The sequence below is a fragment of the Ursus maritimus genome, unplaced genomic scaffold (assembly GCF_017311325.1).
Source record: "Ursus maritimus isolate PB19 unplaced genomic scaffold, ASM1731132v1 scaffold_8, whole genome shotgun sequence".
NCBI lineage: Eukaryota > Metazoa > Chordata > Mammalia > Carnivora > Ursidae > Ursus > Ursus maritimus.
In genome coordinates, this window is record NW_024426996.1 from 59735839 (window position 1) to 59762790 (window position 26952).

Genomic DNA, 26952 nt, shown 5'->3' on the forward strand with positions numbered 1-26952 from the left:
TTGATAGAAAATCTCAGTATCATCAGGAACACTTCTTATAATGTCTTTTTTAACCTTGTGGTATTGAAGTGATTTTCAAATTCTTATTCTGTGTTTTTTAAAAGAGTTGTTATGTAGTTTGAGTACAGAGATTCGTTCTCATCTAGATGCAGTGCTTTTTTTTTTCTTATTGATTCTTTTTATTTTTTTTTCTTCCCTTCTAAGATGGAAGTTGTCTTAACAATCCTTCTGAGGCTTACAAAAGAAAAGTAGCACAAGCAGAGAGAGTTTAGATGTTCTCTTCCTAAGAAACAGGGATTTTGTAATGAGAGCACATAACACAGAGTATCCCTGAAGGCAGAAGAATAAGAGCTTAGCTTTCCAACTCTGCATGTGAAATGATTCACTAATTAGTAGTCCTAAATGTTAGGGGAAGAGAGATGGAGGAATAAAATCCATTTATACGGTGTTTTGTGTATGATGGAAGTGCTGAATGAAACTTTGCTTCTTCATGGAAAATACCACTCAGTAAAAACCTGGTCCTATAAACGGTTACTTAAGCGGGTTCCTGCAGCTGCAGACTGATTAAAACCCAGCAGGTAAAGCTATAATAAACAAATGCCACCTGCTGCTGGAACAGGTGTTTGTGTCCTCATTTAGCAACCAAAGTAAATGAGAGGATGCGGAGGGGTTAAGGAGACCATTGCCTGGATTACCAGGAGCCTGGCATTCTGCGATTCATTGCCCTTTGTCCTTGAACTTGATGCTGGGGGTTTTGATTTGCCAGTTGATGATGCCTCCAGGATTAAACCTCGATATAATTAAGAAGACCTATATCTTCTCCTGGTAGGATTCCCCACACTCAGCATCTGGATTTTTTTCCCCTCTGTTTTATTTTTGACCTGTCTTCACCCTGCACTATGTAGAAATCAATTACAGGACACAAATTATTGAGGAGAATTTCCTTCACCTTCTGACAACAAATGAAACGAAACTGCATATGAGATACATTAAAAATGGAATATGGTGAGTAGCATCCCACAAAATTTAATAATACTTTTTAAATATCATGGTTTATATAATATTGAACTATTTTCTTCTCTCACTTTCCATCACCCACCCCATCCCTTACCACTTTCATTCCTCACAACTATTCAAACACACTTACCATTTGCTGAAAGGAGAGAAAAATGTTACTATCATTTTTGCAAAGACTTTGGGCCTCTTCTTTTCTCCTTAAATAATGTAAACACAGAAATCATTTTAGCATGATTATGAGAAAGTATCATTGGAAGACTCAAGGAATCTTGGGGGCAAATAGTTTCCCCAACATATTTTCAGTAGTTGCTTCTTTGTGGTGAGTCGAAGTTATTTCATAGATATTGTTGTAAAATCTAATAAGAAAGTAAATGTGATAAAGTTTTGACTCTTTCAAAGAGCTAAGTGAGTATAAAAGGAAGCTGAATTGTGTATGGTTTCAGCCATAGAAATTAGATACCACATTTTGAAGTTAAGTTTTGAGGCACCAGGGACTTGAAAAAGAAGAGAGAGGGGAGGTTTCATGACTCTTAAAACCTCTGGCAGGGGGTTAAGAAAAAAGACCTTATAGGAGACTACTTGGAAAGCTGATTACTTAAGCCCTTGAGATCTAGGATCGCAGTGACGTTATGTGGAACTCCAACTTGGAAAATTGGAAGAGCAAAACACAGCCTGTAGCTGCATTGACAGAAGAGCAAAGAAGTGGATGCTTTGGGCAATTGTCTGCCCTAACTGTCAGGGCAGACAATGTGGAACACTTACCTTTGACCTGATTTAGACGATGATCAATACACAGAAGGCATAATGAGACTCAAACTTTTTATCTGAGAACTTTACAGAGGGATGTTTCAGTTAAAGTTACACTGGGTTGTTGCTAAAAGGTCCTGAACCCTACACTTGCAGAGGCTTAACAAAATAGAATTTTATTTCCTCTCATATAAATTCCAAACAGGTAGGAAGGGACCTGGCTTTCTCCGTTGAAGTCATTTAGGGATCCAAGTCCTTCTACTGCATGGCTACTCTAGACATTTAGATTCCTCCCCATTCAGCCGGCTGCTGGGAAAGGCACCTCTTTTTTAACCCACTTTGATCTGAAAGTGATATATGCTGGATCTTTTCAGATCCCAGGGCCCCACATAGTTGCAAGAGGAATGCCCCAAATGTAGCCTCTGGTTAAGGTGCTGCTTTGAAGGAACAACTTTACACTATTAAAAGGGAGCATGCCTCTAAGGTGCTTGGCTATTGGTCTCTTAATAACAAAGCATAAATCAGAGGGATTTCTAGGTGCTTCGTGTCCACGAATATGTAAAGGATCATCCAGAAAGAGAGTTCCTCAATCTTTTTAAGAGAATGGACACGCAGGGGCGCATGGGTGGCCCAGCGGTTAAGCGTCTGCCTTCGGCTCAGGGCGTGATCCCGGCGTTATGGGATCGAGCCCCACATCGGGCTCCTCCGCTATGAGCCTGCTTCTTCCTCTCCCACTCCCCCTGCTTGTGTTCCCTCTCTCGCTGGCTGTCTCTATCTCTGTCAAATAAATAAATTAAATCTTAAAAAAAAAAGAGAGAGAGAGAAAGGACATGCAAAAAGTCCTCCAATTGGGAATGTGAATGAATTTCCAAGGAATTCAATACAACACCATTGAAAGAAAGTGTTAGTATTAAAAGTTTTTTCATACGAAAGTAAGCATTGAGGTCAGTGCCTGTGTACCATTCTTTTCCTACTCCCTAAACTCTTCTCCTTTTCTATTTCCCTCATCCTCAAGCTCAGCCGCTACACTATTGGAGTTAGAAGAAGTTGGTCACAAAATGTAAAAGAGAAAGAAAGAAAAGTGGGGAGAGAAAAGAAGCCTACTCTCCTCTCACTGACATAGACCTATAGCCTTCTCAGGATAAATTGAGTAGCTTGCAATACACTTTAGGAATTTATTTTATTATCAGTATACACTGGCCTAGGCAGTAGTTACTACCCAGAGAGAATTTGATTACTTGAAATCGGAAAATAAATAAATAAAAAACAATCAGTAACATGGGAAAACCCTGCCCCAGAGAATGCATTTAAGGGGTAGTGAAAAAAATATCGATTTATGATTATATTCCATGAATTGGGCTTGTTCAGTCAGAGCATGGCATAAATAAGAGATGTTATATTGATCATATGGGACAAAACATTTTGCAGGTATATGAAGTTAAAGGTCCTAGTTGATCAGTTTTCTTGTTAGGTAAGTACTGATTTCCTTACCCCTGGTATTTTTTAATGGCATATCACTATTTCTGAACACATTTTTCTTCCTTTGTACAAAGTTAGCATTATTTAATCATTGGTGATTTACGATCTTGGAGAGTTTCAGGATCGCTCTAAAGTAATACAATCAGAGAAGAAATAGGACATATTAGAAAAACTAGCTCTGTTCTTAGGCTTCTCATAACACTTTACTTCTTCTTTTCCAGGTAGAGTTGATCAATCTTTCTTGCCTTTATCTCTAACTTCTAAATATCTGCTCCTGATGTTGGACTTGAGTGTTTTGAAGGCAGTGATCTTCAAATTCCCTTTATCTTCAACAATACTTGATATGTGGAAGGTCCGATGAATAGACTCAGTGGTTTGAAAAAAAGAAGATGAAAGTTAAGGTTTTATAATAAATCCCTGAAATTATCTCTTTTTTTCCTTTAATGAATTAATTTTTCTCCTAAAAGTAGAACACAGAAAAAAAATCAGTTAATTGAGGCTTTTGGATTTCAAGTTCCTTTTAATCAAAGTTTTAATGAATATAGATATAAAATATAGATGAAAAATTTGACAAGATAGCTCTCTTGATATCATAATGAAGGTTAATATGTTGAAAAATCCCTATAGTAGATACCATATGGGAGATATATCACAAAACTGTTCCCTACGTAATTCAGAATTCTGTTTCTTTCTCTTCTACATGGCAATTCCAGGGGGACAAGTGCACCACTACAGAGTTGAATAATCCCAAGGAAAAGATCGGTTCAGTAAGGAGAGATATTTCCAATGGGGTATTGAGGCTTAGAACAAATCAGCACACTTGAAGCTTGGTGGTGGTTTAGCCCTGTGCTCAGAAGAACTTTCTTGGTGTACTTTGACTTCTCTTCCAACCCTTAAAGTCTATGATGTCATTGCCTTCAAAATCAAATTATGAAAGACTCACATTTCCAATATGAGAAAGTCGTCTCTTTTAACAAATTATGTTGTTATTAACCCATTACCTGTGTCTTATTATTAGATTTTCCATTAAAGGAAAATTAAGATTTCTGATACTTTAGAAAGAAGTCAGTATGAAAGAGACTCCAAGCTTAACATCTGTTGCCTTTGCCAACCTAACTGATTATCTTAGGGAAGCAGGTTGTACGGAGTGACAAAGTATGATTTGAAAGTAGAAGCGTATTATCAAGGTGTTAAATTAACTATGAAGTAATCTTAGTGCTTCTAAATGTTCAGAGTCCTTCTGTTACATGTGAAAAGAAAGCGAATGCAATATGCTCAATATTTTTTCTACATTCTTCTTTTGTCTTTGGAGGTCACCAAAATTTTTTTCTGCTTGCCAATTTCTTTCCTATAACTGCCTTGTCGAATTCCTTTGATGCTGGACATTTATGACATGCTGGACTTACAGGGCTTGAGGCTGTTTCCAGCACATTCTCTAATTATGTTTAAATAGGAACTTGCTCTCATAAAATAGCGAATCTGGATTTTTAGAGCAGAACAGTTAAAACAGCACTGATGCAAATCCAAGAAGAGTGAGGTTAAACTTGAAGCCAGTTCAGCCAAGTAAAACACTGCAACAGAAAAGCAATGAATTCTTCCATATTTTCCAGGGGGCATATTTCAGGGCTTCCATATTTTTGGCCTCCCTTAAATACTTCTTTCCTTTAACATGTGCGCAATTCATCACTGGCCAGTACCCTTTCAAACAGACAACCTCAGCAGTTTAAATGCAAGACTTATTGAGCTTTGTTGTTCTTGTTCAGTGATGTAAGACACAAAATTTGACATTTGCCATCCTTCTCCTTACAACCGATACCAAAATCCAGGTTTGTCTGTGACTCCCTATTTTATTGTTTTTTTGGGGGGAGGTTATAAATATGTGGTACAATATAACCAAAAGAAAATTACTATCATGAAACAACATCAGTGGGGTGGCAGGGGGGGAGTAAGGAGACATGAACTATAGTTTGAATTCTTTCCCTAACGTATGGCATGCATTTAGGCAAGTCACCTAAACTTGTTTGAACCTCAGTTTTACTATTCCTAAAACGAGAACTTAGGTTGACTTGTTCCTCCGCCCCCACTGACAACTGTTTTATTACTAGTAGTATTAGTATTCTAACACCACCATAGATTTCTGCTTAATTTATTTTATTGAAGTATAACTTTATACAGTAAAAGTGCCCAAATCTTCAGTGTACAGCTCACTGAATTTTTAATATGCACGGACCCCTGTAACTACCACTCAGATCAAAGTATAGATTTCCAGCACAGTGGGTTCCCTGGTTTCCCCACTGAGTCCATATTTCTTACTGTTCTCTTAACTTCTGACACCATAGCTTAGTTTTACCTGCTTTTGAACTTTATGTAAATGGAATCAGTCAGTAAGTCCTTTTTTGTGTGTCTGGCTTCTTTTGTTCAACAACATATCTGTGAAAATCATCCACACTCTGATGAGTGGTAATACTTTGTTCTTGTTCACTGAGGTGTTATATCCCATTGTGTGAATATACCATCTGAGCTGTTTTCAGATTTTCACTATCATAAGGCTGCTGGTAACATTTTTTAGTATATTTTGGTGAAATAAGGAATAATTTTTTAGTAGAGGGTCATATATAACTAGAAACAGAATTACTGAATCATAGGTTAATCATAGGTTCAACTTTAGCAAATACTTACTTGTACTGTTACTTACCTTAGATTTTTATTTAAATTATTGTTTTTAAATTTTAACAAATGTGTGATTGTATAATGGTTAATAGGGTATTTTAAAAAATATTTAAGCACTTTTACTTAAAATATATATATTTAATATCCATGAAATCACAGGTTTGAGGTGGTAATTATATTTTTTCTAATTTTTAATATAATAAATATAAAATTATTACAATACAACATATCCATCTGTCTAGAACTTTAAATAGTGTCATATTAACCACATTTGTTCTAGATGATATGTTCCTAGGTCACTTTTCTGAGAACTTTTAACTTACAAGAGATTTCTCCTATATAATCAATATTTTCATTAAAATCAAAGGAAATTCTAAATAGTTGTGATTTTACAGCTGAAGTTTTGTGTTTTTTTCTTCTTTAAAGAAAACATTTCTAAAATACTTATGCCCAACACTGTCATGACTTAATGAGACAGCCAGTTTGGGGATATCTATAATTACAATGTAACTCTTATACAGGTTTTCCGTCTAGTATTAGCTAAAGGTCTATGTCAGTCATATATGACTCCATGGCAACAGTGCAGGACAGGTGGTCACAGAACTGGGATTCTTAACGTCCAATGAAAGGACAGACCCTTGAAGTAATAGAGGCCTGGTAACTACTTCACATTCAGAAGCCAGGAGGCCACAATTGACCAGCAAAACCAGAGGGACAGGTAAAGGGTCTTGACCCACAGGGGGGTGAGGTGATGTCATCCCTAGGACAAAATAGATGGACAATCAGTACTCCTTAATACGTATAACAGGAAGGAAGGAAGGAAGGAAGGAAGGAAGGAAGGAAGGAAGGAAGGAAGGAAGGAAGGAAGGAAGGAAGGAAGGAAGGAAGGAAGGAAGGAAGGAAGGAAGGAAAGAAAGAAGGAAGGGAGTAAGGGAAAGGAAAGAAAGGGGGAGGGAAGGGAGGGAGAGGAGGGAGAGAGGGAGGAAAGGAAGGGTAGAGGGAGGAGAGAGGAGGAGCTAGAAAAGGCAAGGATGTAAGATCAGGAGGTGGAGAACTTCCTCTGCCCCCAATAAAAAGAAGTCACAGTCTCTTGTTAGTTTCTAAAACTGAGTCCATTTTTTGATCTATAACTCTATAACTGAAGAGTAGGTAAGTCTGTAAGAGGAAAAACCTTGCCACAGGTCCTTTTACAAAAATATCTATGGCCATTTACTCTGGTGAGTATACACTATGGAAAAGAGAGTTTGAGGGTTATTGGGCACAAAGTCTGATACCTTTACAGATTCAAAACATCTCTAAAACCCTCCATTTGTGTGGGAGCTTAAGAGTGCCATTTAACACATGAGGTTCTAGCTGAAGTCTCATTTATAATGTACCTGGTGGATACATGGACTCACCCCCTGGCTATTTTTTCAGTCTCTGAGTGCACATTAAAATCAATACACTTGGATAGTCCCCACATTGGGTCTCTGGCTTGTTTGTAAAAGTTATCATATTGAGAAAGGGAAAGGGAAGTTTTCAAATTAGTCCCTCCACTTCAACCACAATAGTAAACCTAAAACCATTTTGTATTCTAAGGGATGGGGACAACAGATATTAGTGCCACCACTAGAGAACTCAAATATTACCAAAGTGATGGAGTATTTTTATTTAATTTGCCTATCTGACCTCGACAGACCCAGGCTGGGTCTGAGAGAATGATAGTAGAGGACTACAGGCTCAACCAAGTAGTGGTCTCAGTCACAACTGTTGTGCTAGATGCGGGGTGAGTGCTAGAGACGATTCACAAGGTGTCAGGAACATAGTAGGTGGCCACTGATTTGAAACTATGTCTTCAGCTCCAGTCACCAAACAGGTTGCATTCATGTGGGACAGACAGTGTTTACCTCAGAACTCTCAACGCTCCTGCCCACTTTTATCATATAGTCTGAAGAGATCTGGATCTCCTGGGTACCTCAGAAACCATGACACTGACCCAGGATGGCAGTCAGTTTACCTGTACTGGGCAGAACGAGAAAGAGGCAGATAGTGTGAAGGAGACCTTGATAAGACACAAGTGTTTCTGAGGGTGGGAGAGTAACAGTATGAAGATTCAGGAACCTGACTGTCCTGGCACCAATGACATTTCTGGGGGTGCTCTGGTCAGTGGTGTTCTCTCCAAAGTATAAGACAAATTACTGCATAATGCATGTCCCAGCACTGACAAGCAAGCATGGCACCTGTTAGGCCTTCACTGGTTCTGAAGAAATCACATTCTACTTCTAGTAATACAGTTTCAGTCCATGTACTTGGTGACATGGCAATTTTGGCTCAAGGACTCTGTCAGCCTTGACAAAACATTTTCAGAACTGCATGGCTTTCAAAGATCATCTTTTCTTCATTTTCCCCCACTTTCTTAAGAGAAAAAAACTGAATCATGGTCTGAAGATTCTTCCATCCTCCTCAGAAACTCTCCTCATTTGCCTTCACAGGCTGTTCCCTTAATAAATCCCGTGTGTACCTAACCTCATCTTGGAATGAGCTTCTTGGAGGACACAGACTAATTAGTGTGTGTTTTCAAGCACATCCTCAGCCATCACATATAATTTGGGGGAAAACTTTATATTCATCATTGCATATGAGTTTATCAGCTTTAATTTTTTGGATGTGTTTTTGTGTTGTAGACATATAGTAATAAAAACCAAATAGTAGCTTCTAAACCAGCCAAAGTACCATGAAGAGAAGAGGGCAGAGTGGATATAGAGCAGAAGATGAATGACTCCTAACTATTTTAGGCTGTATCATTGGCAGACTATTGCAATTTTAATAAGGTAATTTTGTTTTAAAACTTTGTTTATTAGTGCAGCATTCTCTAAAGTAAACAATTTTCTTCTTTTACATGATAGATAAAAATGGATGTAAAATGATTTATTTTGAAAAATACCTGCAGACATTTATTTGGTTTTAAGTGTCATCCACTTGCCTTTGAATATTTCCATTATTTGTCCAGTGCCTGAGAGGATATGTACCTTTCTATTTTCTTATCATTTTGACTCAGATTCAATATTTTCAAAGCAGTTGGTTTGGTGTTGAGGGTTAGGCTTTAGTCACAGAACAATACCAAGACTGCTTGTTCACAGAGTTTTGAGCCCAAAAGGCTTTTCTCCTTGGTTAGGGTAATTTTGTCATCAGCACATTCTTTCGTATCACAATTCAGAGTATATAGTATATATTTTGGGGATCTATTTAATGATAGATAAATTATAGATTAGATTAACTAGATAGATAGCTAATGCATGAATACACAGTATCTCATTTGAAAATACCCATAACTTACAGAACATTACAGAGAGTCTTATGCCCAAATATGCCCAATGTGTCAAAGCCTTTTTGTTTTAGTTCAGATTCACTGTTATTTTGATTACAGATTTTTGAGACTTCATACACATTATATTTCTATTCTTCATACAAAGCAGATAAAAAGACTTAAGAAATCCACCATCAGGTAAAGGTGGATATCTACTCTCCTTTTTTCCCCCAACACTCTACAGAAAATTCTCTTGGTTTTTCCTCGGTGCAGAGACAGCTTCCTTCCTCTTCCTGCTTCTTGTACCCTTTTCCAGGAAAGAAAGAGAGACTGAGAAAAGAAACATTTGTAGCTTAACCCAGGGAGCATTTGTCTTCAGAACAAAGGTTTTCTCGGCTCATTCTGATGGTAAATATACCACAATACAATCTATCCTTGAAAGGGAGGCCTTCGAGAGTCGAGCTGTGCTGGTCCGGGCACATGCTTGTGTATCTAATTGAACAAGTGCTTTCAGAGAATCTGTTTAGTCACAGTGCGGAGAGGTGTCACCAAGGGAGGATTTTCAGAAACAAAGATGAAATTTTAAACTCTGATTTCTGCAGCTATCTTTCCAGTGGTTTTGGAGTTGAGCAAGAGACAGAGGAATTACATATTGATAATTTTAAGCCCAACTCTAAAAACCTGATGGTACAGCAGCCGCGTCACGACAATGAGGCAACAAGAATGGGAACAAATCAAATGCAATAAAGCTGGTAAAAGTGAAAGACAGAAGGAACCTGGATGACAGATAGAACACTGAGTCACTGAAACAACGACAGTAATCGCCTCACTCCAATTTCCACATTTTTCACATTTTATGACAAAAGTAAACATTCTCTTTACTATTAGTTAGGTTTTCTATTACTTTAAGTCGAAAGCAATAGGTACACATAAAGAGCGTTTGGACTTTCAAGACAAGTTTATATTTATTCATTGATTCATTCATTCATTCAATGATTTTACATATTTTACGTTACTTTATTCTATTTTACATAAATTACTTTGGAATATTCTTATTGATTTTGTGTCTCTTTTTACTAGAGTGGAACATTATTTTCTGTTGTGCCACAGTGCTTAGAACACTGTCTGGTATAAAGTGGGTGCCTAATAATCATTAGTGAGTGAATAAGTAATATATTATTAAGTAAATTATCTGCTATCAACTAGGCATACAAGGAAAACATGAGGTAAGATATGGGAAAGCTCGTAAATATAAATGATGTATTTTAGTTGTGGATAAAAAGAATGAATCTGGTACAATATAAGGAACAGAGTTTTCCTCTTCATGAGTCATTGATTAGAAAATACTCTTATGTCATCTTCATGGGTATCAGACTTCTCTATTTTAATGACTTTCTGAAAGATAATTGAAATACAGCAGATAATTAATAATAATTGATCAGTTTGGGAAGATACATATGCTGTGAAACCTTCACAACAATCAGGAACGCAAATTTTTCTATTACCCCAAGAAATTCTTTTCTTTTTTTTTTTTTTTTGAAGCAAACTCTTTACTTTTATTTGATAACATCTTTATCACTTCCTCATTACAAAATAATTTCATGGTAATTATCTGGATAATTGCATAAGAGCTCCAATTTTTTTGACTATGTGAACAATAACATACCCAAGGAAGTTCTTTATGTTTTTTTCTAATCCCTTTCCTTCCTCCATCTGTATCTGCACGTAAAAACGAAATTGCTTTCGGTCATTCTAAATGAGTTTGCATTTTCTCTAAATGTATATAAATGGTTTATATAGCATGCATTCCTTTTTGCCTGACTTCTTTTCCTCAGCAAAATAATTTTAAGATTCATCTGTGTTGCTGTGTATCACTAGTTATTTGTTAATTGCTAAATAGCAGCCCGTTGTAAGAATATATTATAATTTGTGGACAATTGGGTTATTTATAGTTTTGAGCTATTGCAAATGAAGTTGCTATAAATGTTTTTGTATACTCTGTGCTTGGTTCAGATATAGGCTTTTGTTTCTCTTGGCTAAATATCTATGAGTCAATTGTCTCAGTCATAGGGTAGGATGTGTTCAAGTTGTGAGAAACCATCAAAGATTTTCCAATGTAGTTGTACATTTTCACCCTCCCTTTAGCAGTATGAGAGGGTTCATTGTCCCCCACCCTTGTCCACACCTGTTATGTTCTGGATTTTGAACTTTTGAGCCATTTTAATAGGTATGAAGTAGTATCTCACTGTGGTTTTACTTTGGATTTCTTTGATGGGCAATGCTTTCAATCATCTTTTCATGTTCTCACTGGCTATTTGTATTCTTCTTTTATGAAGAATCTGATAGGGGCGTCTGGGTGGCTCAGTTGTTAAGCATCTGCCTTCGGCTCAGGGCGTGATCCCGGGGTCCTGGGATCGAGCCCCGCATCTGGCTCCCTGCTCCTCTGAGAGCCTGCTTCTTCCTCTCCCACTCCCCCTGCTTGTGTTCCCTCTCTCGCTGGCTGTCTCCCTCTCTGTCGAATAAATAAATAAATAAATAAATAAATAAATAAATAAATAAATAAAATCTTAAAATAAAGAATCTAATAAAATATTTATTTGTTTTTTCTACATTGTATGTCTTTGTATTGAATTATGAAAGCTATTTATATATGCTGTATACAAGTTCTTTGTTGTATATGTGTTATGAATATTTTCTCCCTCACTCTGTCTTATCTTTATTTTCTTAGTGGTGTGTTTTAAAGAGCAAAAGATTTTAATTTTGCTGAGATCCATTTTTTTTCTTGTATGATTTTTGCTCTTTTTTTATTCTAAGAAATATCTGCCTACTTTAAGATTGCAAAGTGTCTATGGCCATACCTCCCCGAACACGCTTGATCTTGTCTTAAGGTGATAAACATTTCTCCCTATGTTTTGTTGTAGAGTTTAATGCCTTAGGTAGTAGGTTTTATATTTAGGTATGATACATTTTGAGTTCATTGTTTTGCATAGTATGGTATAAAAATTAATGTTTATGTTTTTTGTTTTTTTTATAAATGCCAATTCGATCTAGTTATATTAATAAAAGAGATCTTCTTTTCCTCCCCTTAATTGTCTTTGAATCATTGTCAAAAACCTCTGTTCTGTCCAGTGAGCTATATTATTGCTATGCTTTTGCCAATGCCTGTCTTAAATGTGGTAGCTTTATAGTAAGTCACGAAATCAAGTACTAGAAGTCCAACATTATTCTTTTTAAATTTACCTTGGTAAATCTAAGTGCTTTCTCAAATTTTAGAATCATCTTATCACTTTCTACAAAAAAACATCTTGATGTAATTTTGATTGGTATGAGTTGAATTTATAATAGATCAGTTTGGAAGAATTGTTATCATAATAATAGTAAGTCTTTTGCTCAGTGAACTTGATACATGGAGTCATTTATCTATTCTTTAATTTCTTTTAGAAATGTTTGTAATTTTCAGAAAAGTGATCTTGGATTTGTTTTTGTGGAATTTTTTCCTAGGTATTTTACATTTCTGATATTGCCAAAAGTAAGATTTTTTAAAATATCATTTCCAATTGTTTTATGTGGGTATATTAAAATTTAATTGATCATTTTATATTAGCCTTCTATATTCTGACCTTGTTAAATTTAATATTGAGTTCTAGTGCCTGTTTTGTGGTCTCTGGAATTTTGTATGTATGCAAATCTGTACATAGAGAGTTTTCTTTCCTCCTTTCTGGTCTTTATGATTTTTTTCTTGCCTTATTGCCATGATTGGAGTCCCCAGTGAAATGTTGAATAAGAAGTAGTGAAGTAGCTATCTTGCCTTGTATTTCATTTCAAAGAAGAAATTCATATTCCATTTATATTAATTTAACAAATTCAGAAAAATCATTGATGTGTGCATTGAAAAATACATGTAGGAATTATTTATAATGAAATGTTTTTAATGAGAAAAATATTTAAATGGCTCAAATATAATCAACCAGATAATGGATATATATAATACATATTTAGCAATTAAACTGAATTGAATTGAACTATATGAATCGAGTAGATGAACTAACAATAGTTTGAATGGGGAAAAAATCAAGTCACAGAAGACTACCTTAGCATGATATCATTTACAAAAAGATCAAAACCAGGTGAAACTGAACAGCAGAATTTTAAGGACTAAGTATATAATGGTAAAATCTTTTTTTTTTTTAATCAAGGGAATGATAAACACAGATTTAACGGTTGTGGCTACACCTGAGAGGTACAAAGGGAAATGTGATGAGAAAAATATACATAGGGTTTTTTTTTAAGATTTTCTTTTTTTAAAGTAATCTCTACACCCAACCAGGGGCTCTAACTCACAAACCCAAGATCAAGAATCACGTGCTCTACCAACTAAGCCAGCCAGGCGCCCCTACATAAGGATTTTTAATTATTAATAGTGCTTTATTTGGCAAGTTTGATGGTGGGTACATGTGTAGTTTTTTGTTGTTATTATTTGTGATTAACAGTTTATTCAAAAAAATAGTTGTTAACCATTTGGTAAGTAGTCAAATGTGACTTCTAGATCTGATACCTAACGGGTGTCTTGGTAGCATTTATGTATCATGAAAGCCAATTAATTCATGGTCTTAAGTCTAAAAATAAGCTTTCTAACAAAATTTCTAACTCTTAATATGATTAATTTCTATGTAGGATAGCCTTAACAAAAATCTTTTGTGTGTTTAAATGACACTTACACATGCGGGTATGCATTTAAATGTCAAAAATGTTCATGACCAAACACCTTCTAAGAATATAGTACTATTTACATAGTTATAATTAGGTGATAAACAAAACAAAAAATGACTGAAAAACGTAAAAGATGTACTTGTTTTCTCTTCAAGGTGGACAAATGGGTTCTTGGGCTTCATATGATAAACACGCTTGTGAATAAATCTTTGAAGTTGACCAATAGCAAAATACAAAATCACATTAATCCATATATGTTATGGAAATTGAATCCTCTAACATGGGATAATTATAAGTACACTTTAAGGTACAAAGTTTCTCACATCTTACAGGCGTGGACCTCCTGTGTACTACTTTGCGCAGCTGTGGTGCTGAAGTTAAAAATAAATGCTGCAAACAACTTCTTTGAATTTGAGTTTGAAAAAAAAATCACAGTTATTTTAGTGCCTGTATATTTAAAGGAACAAAATTAACAATGGCTTTAAAATGTTAAACAGGCAAACAAAAAAGTGATCCACACCTTGCTTAAAAGGTATGAAAATAAAAGAGACACAAAACAAAGACTGAGGTAACTCAGTTGATTACTGGCAAGTTGCTGAGTCCTATGGGTAGTGTACCTGGTGAGATTACCATCCCCACATGCCCAAGCCTACCAGGGGTCCAACACGTCCTAGATATCCAATCCATAGTTCTCCCCATTCCTGCATGGGTTCCCACATACTTGTCTAGAAGATTCTCCACATTCACAAAACTCGACCTAAATATATATCTTGTGATGCCTCATGTCTAAGCTAATAAACACTATAACATGAGGAATGAAGACCTCCAGTTTTATTTTTATTTTATTTTATTTTTTTAAGATTTTATTTATTTATGTGACAGAGAGACAGCCAGTGAGAGAGGGAACAGAGCAGGGGGAGTGGGAGAGGAAGAAGCAGGCTCCCAGCGGAGGAGCCCCATGTGGGACTCGATCCCGAAACGCCAGGATCACGCCCTGAGCCGAAGGCAGACGCCCAACGACTGCGCTACCCAGGCGCCCCGAAGACCTCCAGTTTTAAAGCATACATTTCAAGAATATGTTCCTCAAGATGATTCAGTAAAACAGTGATTGCCAACTTCCAATAAGAAAGATAGAGTGTCCAGGTATATTGATTTGAGTACCAGATATTTACAAATTTTTGTTATGTAACTGTTTTCTCCTCTAAGAGATTAATTTACAACCAATGAGTTTGGATGAAGAGTTATATTTTCTCAAAGTAAACAAAAATGTAAATATCTGTTTAATATTCAGAGAGAACAGAAATGTATGCTCAGCTACTGCAACATCCATTCTCACCACACATAGGAGAAAGCTGACACTATGTGGAATTTAGTGATGTACCAAAGGTTCAAAACAAGTTGAGAAACCAGCTCTGGGTATTATGCCTCTTACATAATAAACCCTTTTGATTTACAGTATAAAAAGAAAGAAATTATGGAAGAAGTAGATAACTAGAAATAGAGAAGTACCTGGTATCACCTTTTGCCTTCTGCTTTTTTATCCTTTTAAACATAGTTTCTAAAATTGTTACTCCTTACTATTTCTATTCACATAAAAATCAGTTATCCCATCCAATATACTCTTTTATAATAACTTAGTGAAAAAAATCCATACCCACACAATTATTTCTAATGTCCTAGGGAATTTTATTTTTAAAACTTATTTTAAATTATAAAAAAGGAAAAGCACTTATATTTCTGTCGTATATAGTAGATTAGAAAATAGTTTTGTACTTTGGAGACTTAACAATATAAGTACATACAGAGAGACAATACTTCAAAATTGGGTATTGTTTCAGTGAGGCTTTGACAGCCCATTTTCTTAGTATTTTCATTTGTAATGAACCTTACTGAAGGGACAATGGTGTGTGGGGGGGGAAGCATCTTAGAAATGTTATTTGCCTTTCTACAATTATCTCTTTAAAAAAGTAACATTGTGCCTTAAGCGAAGGATTTTACAAATTAAAATTTTTGACTCTACTTTCATAGAACAATGCAGAGCTTTGACAGGTTCTCAAATTGCAACTATAACAATTATTTGATCTAACAATAATTGTGTTTTTTTGATAAAAAGGACAAAAATTTGCCTCCACGATGTTTGGGGTAAAGAAAAATGTATGAAATGTTTTATGCATTTATTGCTTAAATCCCTCAGTATTCTTATCAATAAGGCGTTCCTCAGTTTGTCAGTATAGAGTGTGTAAGGTTTTCACTGTGTCCTGAGAATTCCATTTAAAAGTCTGTATATTGAAATCCGTATTATGTCTTTTTGTTTTAGTACCATAGGAACATATAGTATTATTTATCATTATCTGATATATTTTCTTATAACAATTTATGTGATTCTTCTTCCTCTGCAGGTTTCCCAAATTTATTGAAGGAATTCTTCAATTCAATTTTATCTTCTTCCTTACTTTTCTGAATCTGAACTTTCAACACTTGGCATTATTGTTCCATAGACTCACTACACTTACCTATTTAATTCTTGCTTTCCCACCTAAAAAGCTTATTGCCTTATTGCTGTAAAATGCTTTATTGTTATTTTATGTCCGGGGTTAATATTTTCATTCTAATATCAGGTAGGGTTTTAAATAACCATTGAGTTACAAGTTAGCAGAAGTGATTTATGCTCTTAACTGCTTTCTATAGGTCAAACATGATATGCTCTACTATTATTTTTTCCTGTAAAATGTATGTCTTAGGCTGGGTTGCCACTGGCTATCAGAATCTGAGCCAAGAGTTTATTTCATAGGTGTCCCAGAGAGAGAATTTGGAGATGGGGAACAGTAAAACAAGCATGAGGAAATACTGTGGTGTGCTCTCCAGTTGGTTAAACAGGAGGCCACTGAGGCTCAGTCTTGCTTGGTCTTTTGAGGATCTGTCTAGATGTGCCTTAGAATGATCCACAGAGACATGGGAAAGGAGAGAATTTATCTTTGACCCCTATCAACTGTGTTCAAGGATTGCTACATAGAATGCCTCACACTTTCAAGACAAACATGATTGAGTGCTGGATAGGTTATGGCAGAAGTCCAGAGAATGGAAGGAAAGATGCATGGAGTAGTGAGTCAAGGGACTGTCAGTTACAACTGTGAGAAGCTGCTTGCTTAAGCAAGAGATGATGTAAAACATGAGCTGAGATGATGTGACATGGGGTACAAGTGATGTCTGAGTCCAGAGGTATAAATAATTCATATTGCCATGTAATGAATATAACAAAATGCATTATCAAAACAATTCCATATTAAAGCAAATGTAAGACGACTCTGAAGGAGGGAGAGAAGACAGATGGCTAAAGATTTTGAGACTGAAGGAATAATTTGATTGTGAGTTTCCTGGGTTTGCTTTTTGCCTCGTGTGTCTCCAACATGGAGCTGAAAAAACTAGCAACCCAGAAGTATCAATGGACATAGATGATAAAGCCCCACAAAAGCCTTCCCTCTCTAGCCAAAGGACCAGGAAATATGCAACCAAGTAAGACTGGAAACTTTAAGGCAGAAACTTCTCTATTGAAGTCAGACATCACAGAAAAGAAATTGTGGCCCCATATAAGTCAGGTAGCAAAGACTGAGGGGGAGCTTAGTTTTTCATACTCTCCAAGCTATAATGAACCCTCCTCCCTACTTCCACCTTGGTGTTAGTGAAGACCACATGGGCAAACCTAGATTTCAATCCTAGCTGGAGGTAATGAGGTACCTTCTACCTTAGCCACTATAGTTCTCAGGGGAGGATGAAGACTTTCACAACCTCCAGTAGTAATGAGGCAACATGGCGGAGAACAGTAAAGAAGTATTCTTGCCATTCTAGGGAGATATCGGTGTAGCCCTACAGGGGAGCAAGAATCTCCACATTGACTCAACAATAGTAAGGTCACCCCTTCATTAGGTGTGAATGAGGGAAAGTGGGTAAAATGGACTGTTATCTCCTCCTGGAAATAATAAGGTGGAACCTCCCCTTCTTCTGCCAACTCAATGTCAGAGTATGCTATCTAATACGGAAGATTTAAATGGGATCCAGATTCTATTAACATAAAACTCAAAGTGATCAGGTTTCAATGAAACTCACTCATCATACCAAGAACCAGATAAAACTCAAATTGAATGAATCAGTAGATGCCAACACAGAAATGACAGAGACATTAGAATTATCTGACAGAGCTTTTAAAGTAGTCATCATTAAAATGCTTTGATGGGCAAGTACTTGAAACAAATGAAAACAAAAACAAAGTCAAAAAAGAAATAGAAATTATATATAAGAACCAAATAGAAATTTTAGAAAAGGAAAATAGAAGAGTAGAAATGAAAAAAAAAAAAAAAGAATAAGTTCAACAGCAGAATGAATAGGGTCTCAGGGACCTTTGGGGCTATGATAAAAGTGGAAACATTTACATAGTAAGAGTCCTGGAAGGAGAGGGAAAAAAAGGTGCATGTAAGAAATACTTAAAGAGGTAATGGCAAAAGCTTCCCAAGTTTGGCAAAAAACATAAACCTACAGATTCAACAAAAGCAAATTTGAAAAAGTTAAACTCAAAGAAGATAGATAGTAAAGCTTCTGAAAATTAAGACCAAAACAAACAAACCACCTTAAAAGTAGTAAGAGAAAAAAAATCCTTATCTGTAGGTAAATAAATAAATAAATAAATAAATAAATAATAGAAATTAAATGGCATCAGAAACTACCAGAAACTACAGAGAACATAGTTTTTTGGAGAATAAAAATGAAGTGACACATAATTTTTCCAGCATGCGGGGGGGGGGGGGGGGGGTGGGGGGGGGTGGAGGGAACTTAGAAAAAGATTGTCAACCCAGAATTCTACACCAAGCAAAAATATCTTTCAAGAATGAAGGGAAAAATCAAGAAATTAACACATTAGGACAAACTAAGAGAATGTATTGCAAACAGAAGTCCTCTAAAAGAATAGCTACAGAAAATTCTCTAACCTTTTGGAAAAGAAAAGAAGGAAAGAGAGAAAGGGAGAGAGGAAGAGAGAGAAAACTTGAAGTATCAGAAATATTAGTAAGGCAGAAAAAAGAACACGAGAGGCAAAAGTTGGGGGTACATATAATAGATTTTCTTTTTCTCAAGTTTTATAAATTACATTTAACATTGAAACAAAAATTAGGACACTGATGTGGTTCTAAGTGTGTGTACGTAGAGGAAATACTTAACACAACTATATTATAAACAGGGGAAGATAAATTTAAGTAAATGGAGGTAAGATTTATATATTCACTCAAACTGGTGAAATTACAGTATCAGTACACTTTGATAATTTATTCATATGTAATGTAATTACATATTACATTACACATATTACATATTATATACTTTATATTATAATAAATACATATGTATTATATATAAATACATATGTATGTATAATACCTATAAAAACCACTAAAAAAGCTATACAAAGAAACACATGTAAAAAATCCACAGTTAGGGGCTCTTGAGTGGCTCAGTCACTTAAGCTGCAGCTCTTGAATTTTGCTCGGATCATGATCTCCAGATCCTGGGATGGAGCCCCACATCAGCCTTGGTGCTAAGGGGGGAGTCTGCTAGAAGATTCTCTCTCTACCTCCCCCTCTGCCCTTCCTCCCGCCACTCACAAGCTCGCTCTCTCTCTCTGAAAGAAATAAATCTTTCAAAAAATAAAAAAGTCTACATATAGAGGCAGCTGCTGCAGATGCCGACAGAGCCAGCAGGCTTGCAGAGCTCGACAGCGGTGTGGGATCTGCCTCTCATGAGTGGCCCACAGTGGCAGTGGCACCATGAATGGGGGCACCCCTTACATAGACAGCAAGATGAGCCTTATCTCCAAGATGGGGATCTGCTCCGAGGGCATCCTCTGCACCATTGACGTTGAGAACTCCACGGTAGCCCTTGCCAAACTTCGGTCCTTTTGTCCAGAAGACAGACCAATAATTCATCGAATACCACCTCCAGATGAAGTCTTTGAATACATCATGTTACACGGGAGTGATACTAAAGACCTCACTGTTTGTGAGCCACCTAAACCACAATGTTCTTCACCCGGGACCCAGCTATCATCTAGTTTCCACTAGGCTCATCTACTCCAGGCAGTGGGTTCCTATGGACCTTCCTGCAAGATGTCAACATACAGTCAATTCAGTCGAAGTTCATTAGTCAGGCAGCAGTTTGGTGCTATTGGTGTTGCTGGAAGCTCTTTGACATCCTTTGGAACAGAAACATCAAATAGTGGTAGCCTATTCCAAAGTAGCATGGTTCGTTCTGCCTTTACGTAGGATGCAAGATTTATAAAAACACAGCTATCTCAAGGTTGTTCAAGCCCTCAGTTAAACCCTTTGAGAAAAACCCCAACCATGAAACAAGCAGTAGAGACCACCTCTGCTCACTTACCTGCTCCAGCACCTGACGGGATAAGGATCCCTATGTCAATCAGGCCTTTACCATCTACCAGCCAAAAGGCAACAGAGAATCAAGAGCACAGGTGAGCTGAAGTACACAAAGTTTCAAGACCAGAAAATGAGCAACTCAAAAATAACAAAGTAACAAACAAAGAGGTCCAGGTGCTCTTTTGGCTCTAAGAAGAGAGCGTGAGGGTCATCGAGGCAGCAGGGGCTGATGTGGTGTTCAAGATGGTCCAATGAAATTTGAGGAACACTGTGACCTTGAAAGTGTGGACGCACATTTTAACGAGGAGGAAATTGACAGTTTTCTAATAAACTTATATTCCAAGTCAATAAACTTGAGAAGCAGGAGAACCCTATAGATAGTGAAGCTAAAGGAGACTCAGAAGTTGATACCAAAACAGTGAGGAAATGCAGATGAAGAGATTCTCTTGGACTTCATTGCTATTATTACAAAAACAAATCCTTATTTGATAATATTTCTTGTGATGGTAATAGAGAACAGAGACCAACTGGGGCTAAAGAAAGAAGAGTACATGCTGAGACATTTGGAATTACACTTTGTCCAAACCATGGCTGTGGGGGGTACAGAGGCAGAGGAGGTCTTGATTTCTGTGGTGGCCAAAGGCATGGTGGTGACAGAGGTGGTACCTTCATCACCCCTGGAGGATTTCATGGTGGGCTCAGAGGAGGTCCTGGGGGGCAAGAAGTTTGCAGATTTTGATACAGGAAAGACAACGAAGTTGTTGCATCATGGACAAACAAGTCTTTGAAAATAGGCGAATTTCTAGCTCTTCATGGTCCTGAGAATTGGTTTCAGTCTTTGGGAAGAATGAAGTGAATCTGCTGTATATTTGTCACCAGTACTGGGTGTTTGTTTGTTTTTCTGCTTAACTTCAAAGATACAGTGCAGTTACTTTTGAGGAGAGGATGTTTAGGCTCATCTTAAAAAATGAACATTAAATACATTTGGAATAGCAGAAGGTTAAGTAATTTCTTATGTAAAATTAAACTACAACAGTACTTCAGTGGGACTTAGAAGTATTTTTTCATCACTGAAGGGATTTTTCTTTTTTTAAAAATTTTTTATTATGTTATGTTAATGACCATACAGTACATCATTAGTTTTTAATGTACTGTTCCATGATTCATTGTTTCTGTATAACGCCCAGTGCTCCATGCAATACGTGCCCTCCTTAATACCCATTACCAGATTAGCCCATCCCCCACCCCCCTCCCCTCTGAAACCCTCAGTTTGTTTCCCAGAGTCCATAGTCTCTCGTGGTTCATTCCCCCTTCTGTTTACTGCCCCCCTTCATTTTCCCTTCCTTCTCCTACCAATCTCCCTGCTATTCCTTATGTTCCACAAATGAGTGAAACCATATGATAATTGTCTTTCTCTGCTTGACTTATTTCGCTTAGCATAATCTCCTCCAGTCCCGTCCATATTGCTGCAAATGTTGGATAATCGTTCTTTCTGATGACTGAGTAATATTCCATTGTGTATACGGACCACATCTTCTTTATCCATTCGTCCAAAGGGCATCTTGGCTCCCTCCACAGTTTAGCTATTGTGGACAATGCTGCTATGAACATTGGGGTGCATATGGCCCTTCTCTTCACTACGTCTGTATCTTTGGGGTAAATACCCAGTAGTGCAATTGCTGGGTCATAAGGTAGCTCTATTTTTAACTTTTTGTGGAACCTCCACACTGTTTTCCAAAGTGGCTGTACCAACTTGCTTTGAAAGGATTTTTCTTATCACTAAATTGTATTTTGTAATTTTAAGTTACCCGCAGATAGGGCCATGATACTGTGTTTTGAGCCACAGAAGGTTGTGTGTGCATGTGTGTGTCTGTATCTTCCCTCCTTCCTTCCTTCCTTCCTTCCTTCCTTCCTTCCTTCCTTCCTTCCTTCCTTCCTTCCTTCTTCCCTCCATCCTTCTTTCTTTCTCACTCTCTCCTTCCTTCCCTCTCATTCTCTTTTTCTTTCTTTCTTTCTTTCTTTCTTTCTTTCTTTCTTTCTTTCTTTCTTTCTTTCTTTCTTTCTGGAAATCCTGTAATATCCCTGTTGAGGTAGCTTATTTCATCAATTAATTAGGGTGCTGGATTGTAGAGAATTTTATCAGTCAACTATGTACACACAGTGAAATACTCTTCCTTGAGCAAAGACAACATTTATATAGCTGTAAAATTCCACTATATTCCATTGCCAAAGAAACATTAAGAACTTTGTATAGCTGTATAAAAAGTGACTAATTTTTTAAAAGAATAAACGTTTTAAAGTCAGCAAACATACTGTGTCCTTGCAGAAGTGAATGTCTGAGGAGCAGAGCTATGGGTGGTGGGTCTTTATTAATGGCTAACCAGACTTGAGATTTTTTAAATATTTATTTATTTTTTAATGTTTGGAACATAAATGAAGATTTGATACATTCTTCCATTATCTGAAAAGGATAAATTACCCACACTCATTGTAAGAACTTTATTTTATAGCAAATGGCATATGACAGGATTGGTCCAAATAATATTTTCAGTATATGAATGTAAGTAATCATAGATAAGAATGTACTTAGCTGTATCTTCAAATAAGGGCTCTCCTCTTTTTTAAAGACAATAAAACTGGGCATCAATTAAGCTGTTAAAAAAAAATCCACAGATAAATCAAAGTAGAATTTTAAAAACAACTTTTCAAATAACTCACAAGAATGCAGGCATAACAAAACAGAGAAACAAACAAACAGAAAATAGAGAACAAAGAGAAAAAAAATAAAATTCCGGACTTTAGCTCTGCATTATTTTTATATTGTTGCTGTACCCAATTACCACAAGCATAGTGGCTTAAAACAACACAAATTTTTTATCTTAGAATTCTGAGGGCCAGGGATCCAAAGTCATTCTCACCAGGATAAAGTCAAGGTATCAGCTTGGCTGGTTCCTTCCAGAAGCTCCAAGAGAGAATCTATTTCTTTGCCTTTCCTGCATTTCTTGGCTTGTGGCCCCATCCTTGCCATGGCATTACTTCATCTTCTACTTCCATCATCACATCTCTTTCTTACTCTGACCAACCTGCCTCCAAGTGTTAAAGATCTTTTTGACTATATTAGGCCCACTTGAGTAATGCAGGGTAAATTTGTCACCTCGATATCCTTAATTTAATCACATTGCAAAATTCCTTTTGCTACTTAAGGTAGTATATTCACAGGTCTGAGTCATTACGGTGTGGGTGTCCTTGGATGGGCATTATTTTTCTACCATAACCCTAGCATATCAATAATCATGTTAATATAAATGCTCAAAATATTTCAGTTAATAGAGAAAGTCAGAGTCAATTAAAAAAAGAGAGAGAGAGAGAGAGCAGGGACTCTGGGTGGCTCAGTCAGTTAAGCATTTGCCTTTGGCTTTGGTCCTGATCTTGGAGTCCTAGGATCAAGCTTGCATCTGGCTCCCTGCTAAGTGGGGAATCTGCTTCTCCCTCTGACCTTCCCCCTACTTGTGCTCTCCCTCTCTCTCTCTCTCTCAAATAAATAAAATCCTTTAAAAAATAAATTTTAAAAAAGCAAGCATTGTCTATCTAAATGCTCTCTGCAAGAGATTAATTTCAAGTATAACAAAATAGGCAGTTTGGAAATAGAAGTTGAAAAAATGTATATTATAGAAACATTAAAGGAAACAGGAATGGTTATATCAGGTAGAATAGATTTCAGATTAAAGACAGTTACCAGAGACAGGAGGATTTTACAATAAAACAGGGTAATCCCACCAATAAGACACAGCAAACCTGCAGAAGATGTGAAGCCAAAACTGATGGAACTGAAAGGAGAAACAGAAAAATTCACAGTTACATTTAGAAAACTTAACATCCCTCTATCAGTAATTGATAGAATAACTAAGCAAAATCAGCCAGGATATACAGGAACTTAAGAGCTCCATCAACTGCTATATAATCAAGAACATCCCACGCAACAACTGCAGAATATACATTATCTTCAATTGCTCCTGAAAAATGTAGCAAAATAAACCATATTTTGTGCCATAAAACAAACCCGAAAAAAAATGTAAAGGATTTATATCAGTGTGTTCTCCAATCACAATGATATCACTGAAAAGCAATAATGGGGAAAAAAAGGGGAATATCCAAACACTTAGAACAAAACCGTACATTACTAAATACTCCATATGGTAAAGAGGAAGTCTCAAAGGGAAATAAAAAAATGCACAGTAATACTAAAGAAAATAAACATACATCATATCATAATACAGCTAAATTAGCACCGAGAGAAATTTATAGCAATTTCAAAAGGCATGCATTAAAAAGAGGTAAAGTCTCAGATCAATAGTCTAAACTCCTAGCTCAGGAACTAGAAATAGAGAAAAATAAACTCAAACCAAACAGAATAAAAAAAATAATAAAGAGCAGAAATTATTAAAATTGAAAACAGGAAAATAGTTCAGAAAGTTACTAAACTACATTCTCATGTATATTAAACAAATAATTTGAGAAGCTCTTACACTGTTTAGAAAAATAAATTCATAATTTGAACACCCCCTTCCAAAAAAACAAACAAAAATCCTTCCAGGCATAGCTGGTTTCACTAAAGATTTCTATATAGTCTTACACAATCTTTCCCAGTCTCTTCCAGAAAACTGAAGTGGATAGGACATTTAATTAATTTTATGAGGTACTATTAGCCTGATACTGAAATCAGATAAAGATAGTACAAACTCAAAAAAAAAAAAAAAAAGAAAAAGAAAAAGAGAGAGAGAGAGAAGAAGAAGAAGAAAACTATAGGCTAATATCCTTCATGAATAAAGACCCAAAACTCCTTTAAAAATCTTAGCAAGTAGAACTCGCCAGCATACAAAAAAAGAATTACATATGATGATAAAGTGGAGTTTATTTCTAGTATGTTGGAGGATGTTAAGACTTGTTCAATATTTGAAAATCAATTAATGTAATCCATCAAATTAACAGGGAAAAAGGAAAAATTGCATGACCCTATCAATCAATACAGTAAAAGCATTTGCAACATTTAACATCCATTGATAAATAGAACTCTCAGAAAAATTGAGGTGAAGGGGAAATTTCTCAAACTACTAAAGATTAGATCCACAATCAACGTTATCCTCAATGGTGAATGCTTTCTCCCTATGATCAGGACTAAGGGAAAGAGGTCCATCTCATCACTACTATTTTACACAGTGATAAATGTTCTGTCCAGTTTACTAAGGCAAGGAAAGAAAATGAGAGACATACATTTCATTAAAGAAGAAATACGACCATCATTTGCAGATGACATAATTGTCTAGGTAGGCTTACCTTAGGAATCTATAGAAATCCCTGTAGAACTAATAAGTGAGTTCTGGAAGTTTGACACAAGATCAATGTACAAAAGTTGATTGTATTTCAACAATATAGCAATAAGCATCTAGACATTAAAATTAAAACTGCAATATCATAAATAATTGTCGCACAAAATGAAGCACTTAGGTGGAAATCCAACAAAATATGTACAGGAGTTGTATGCTAAAAACTACGAAACACTAACAAAAGAAAAAAAAAAGTAAATGGGCACATGTGCCGAATGTCAGAGATTTTGTCCATCAGTTAGTTCCCTATGGAAAATAACCCATAAGGTTTTTAACTTCTACAATTAATTATTTATAGTTTATAAATCTGCTTATTTCTTATTGTTCACTAATTTCATTATATAAAATATATTTTAATTTTTTTAAATTAACAATACATAAACGTACATTCTTTTTTTTAGGTCATCGATAAATGTACATTCTTGTTTCATGTAGTCAAAACAATAGGGAAGTATATATAGCCAACTTGATTTTTCCCATTTCATTCTTTCTCACAATCCAGTATCCCTCCTGAAATTAATGACTTAAAATACAGTCTTTATCTTTCTGGCGTTTCTTGTTTTTTGTTTGTTTTTCTACATTAGATAAACCTTCAGGTTGTCAGTTTTGAAAACAAATACTGTCTCTCGTTGCCAGGATGACATTGCTGGCATAATTTGTTAACAATACAATAGAGTAAAGTATGGACGCCCATTAAAAATGACAGACCATAAACACCTGGAACACATATAACAGGGCATATGAGCTGAATATCGGTCCCATGTGTTACCACTTTGAACCTTTTCAAATACCGCGATATTAGATCTTCTTTGCGTGTTGTGTATTCTTCCATTATTATGTTAGCCTTAAAAATTCCCTCTAACCTCTTGTGATTAAAACATAATTTCCGGGGCACCTGGGTGGCTCAGTTGGTTAGACATCCGACTCTGGATTTCCCCTCAGGTCGTGATCTTGGGGTCCAGGGTTTGAGCCCCATGCTGGGATCCCGCTCAGCAGGGAGTCTGCTTGACGATTTCTCTTCCTCTGCTCCTCCCCTTGCTCTCTCTCTCTCTCTCAAATAAATGAATAAATCTTTTTTTAAAAATTTAAAGAATAAAACATAATTACAAAAACTTTGCATTCTCCAGAACTGCACTGACTAATTTGTACATTAGTCCATTGTGGGGCCATCTTTGACTCAGCTAATCAACTTTTCCTCACAGATACCATCCATAGCAGAGAGAGATCCCTGATTTTATTGTTT

At 36.1% G+C, this 26952-nt stretch overlaps 1 pseudogene; it reads left to right on the forward strand.

Annotated features, from left to right (window-relative positions):
• Positions 1 to 19409: 19409 nt before the first annotated feature.
• LOC103658450 lies at positions 19410 to 21171 on the forward strand (annotated as a pseudogene).
• Positions 21172 to 26952: the final 5781 nt, after the last annotated feature.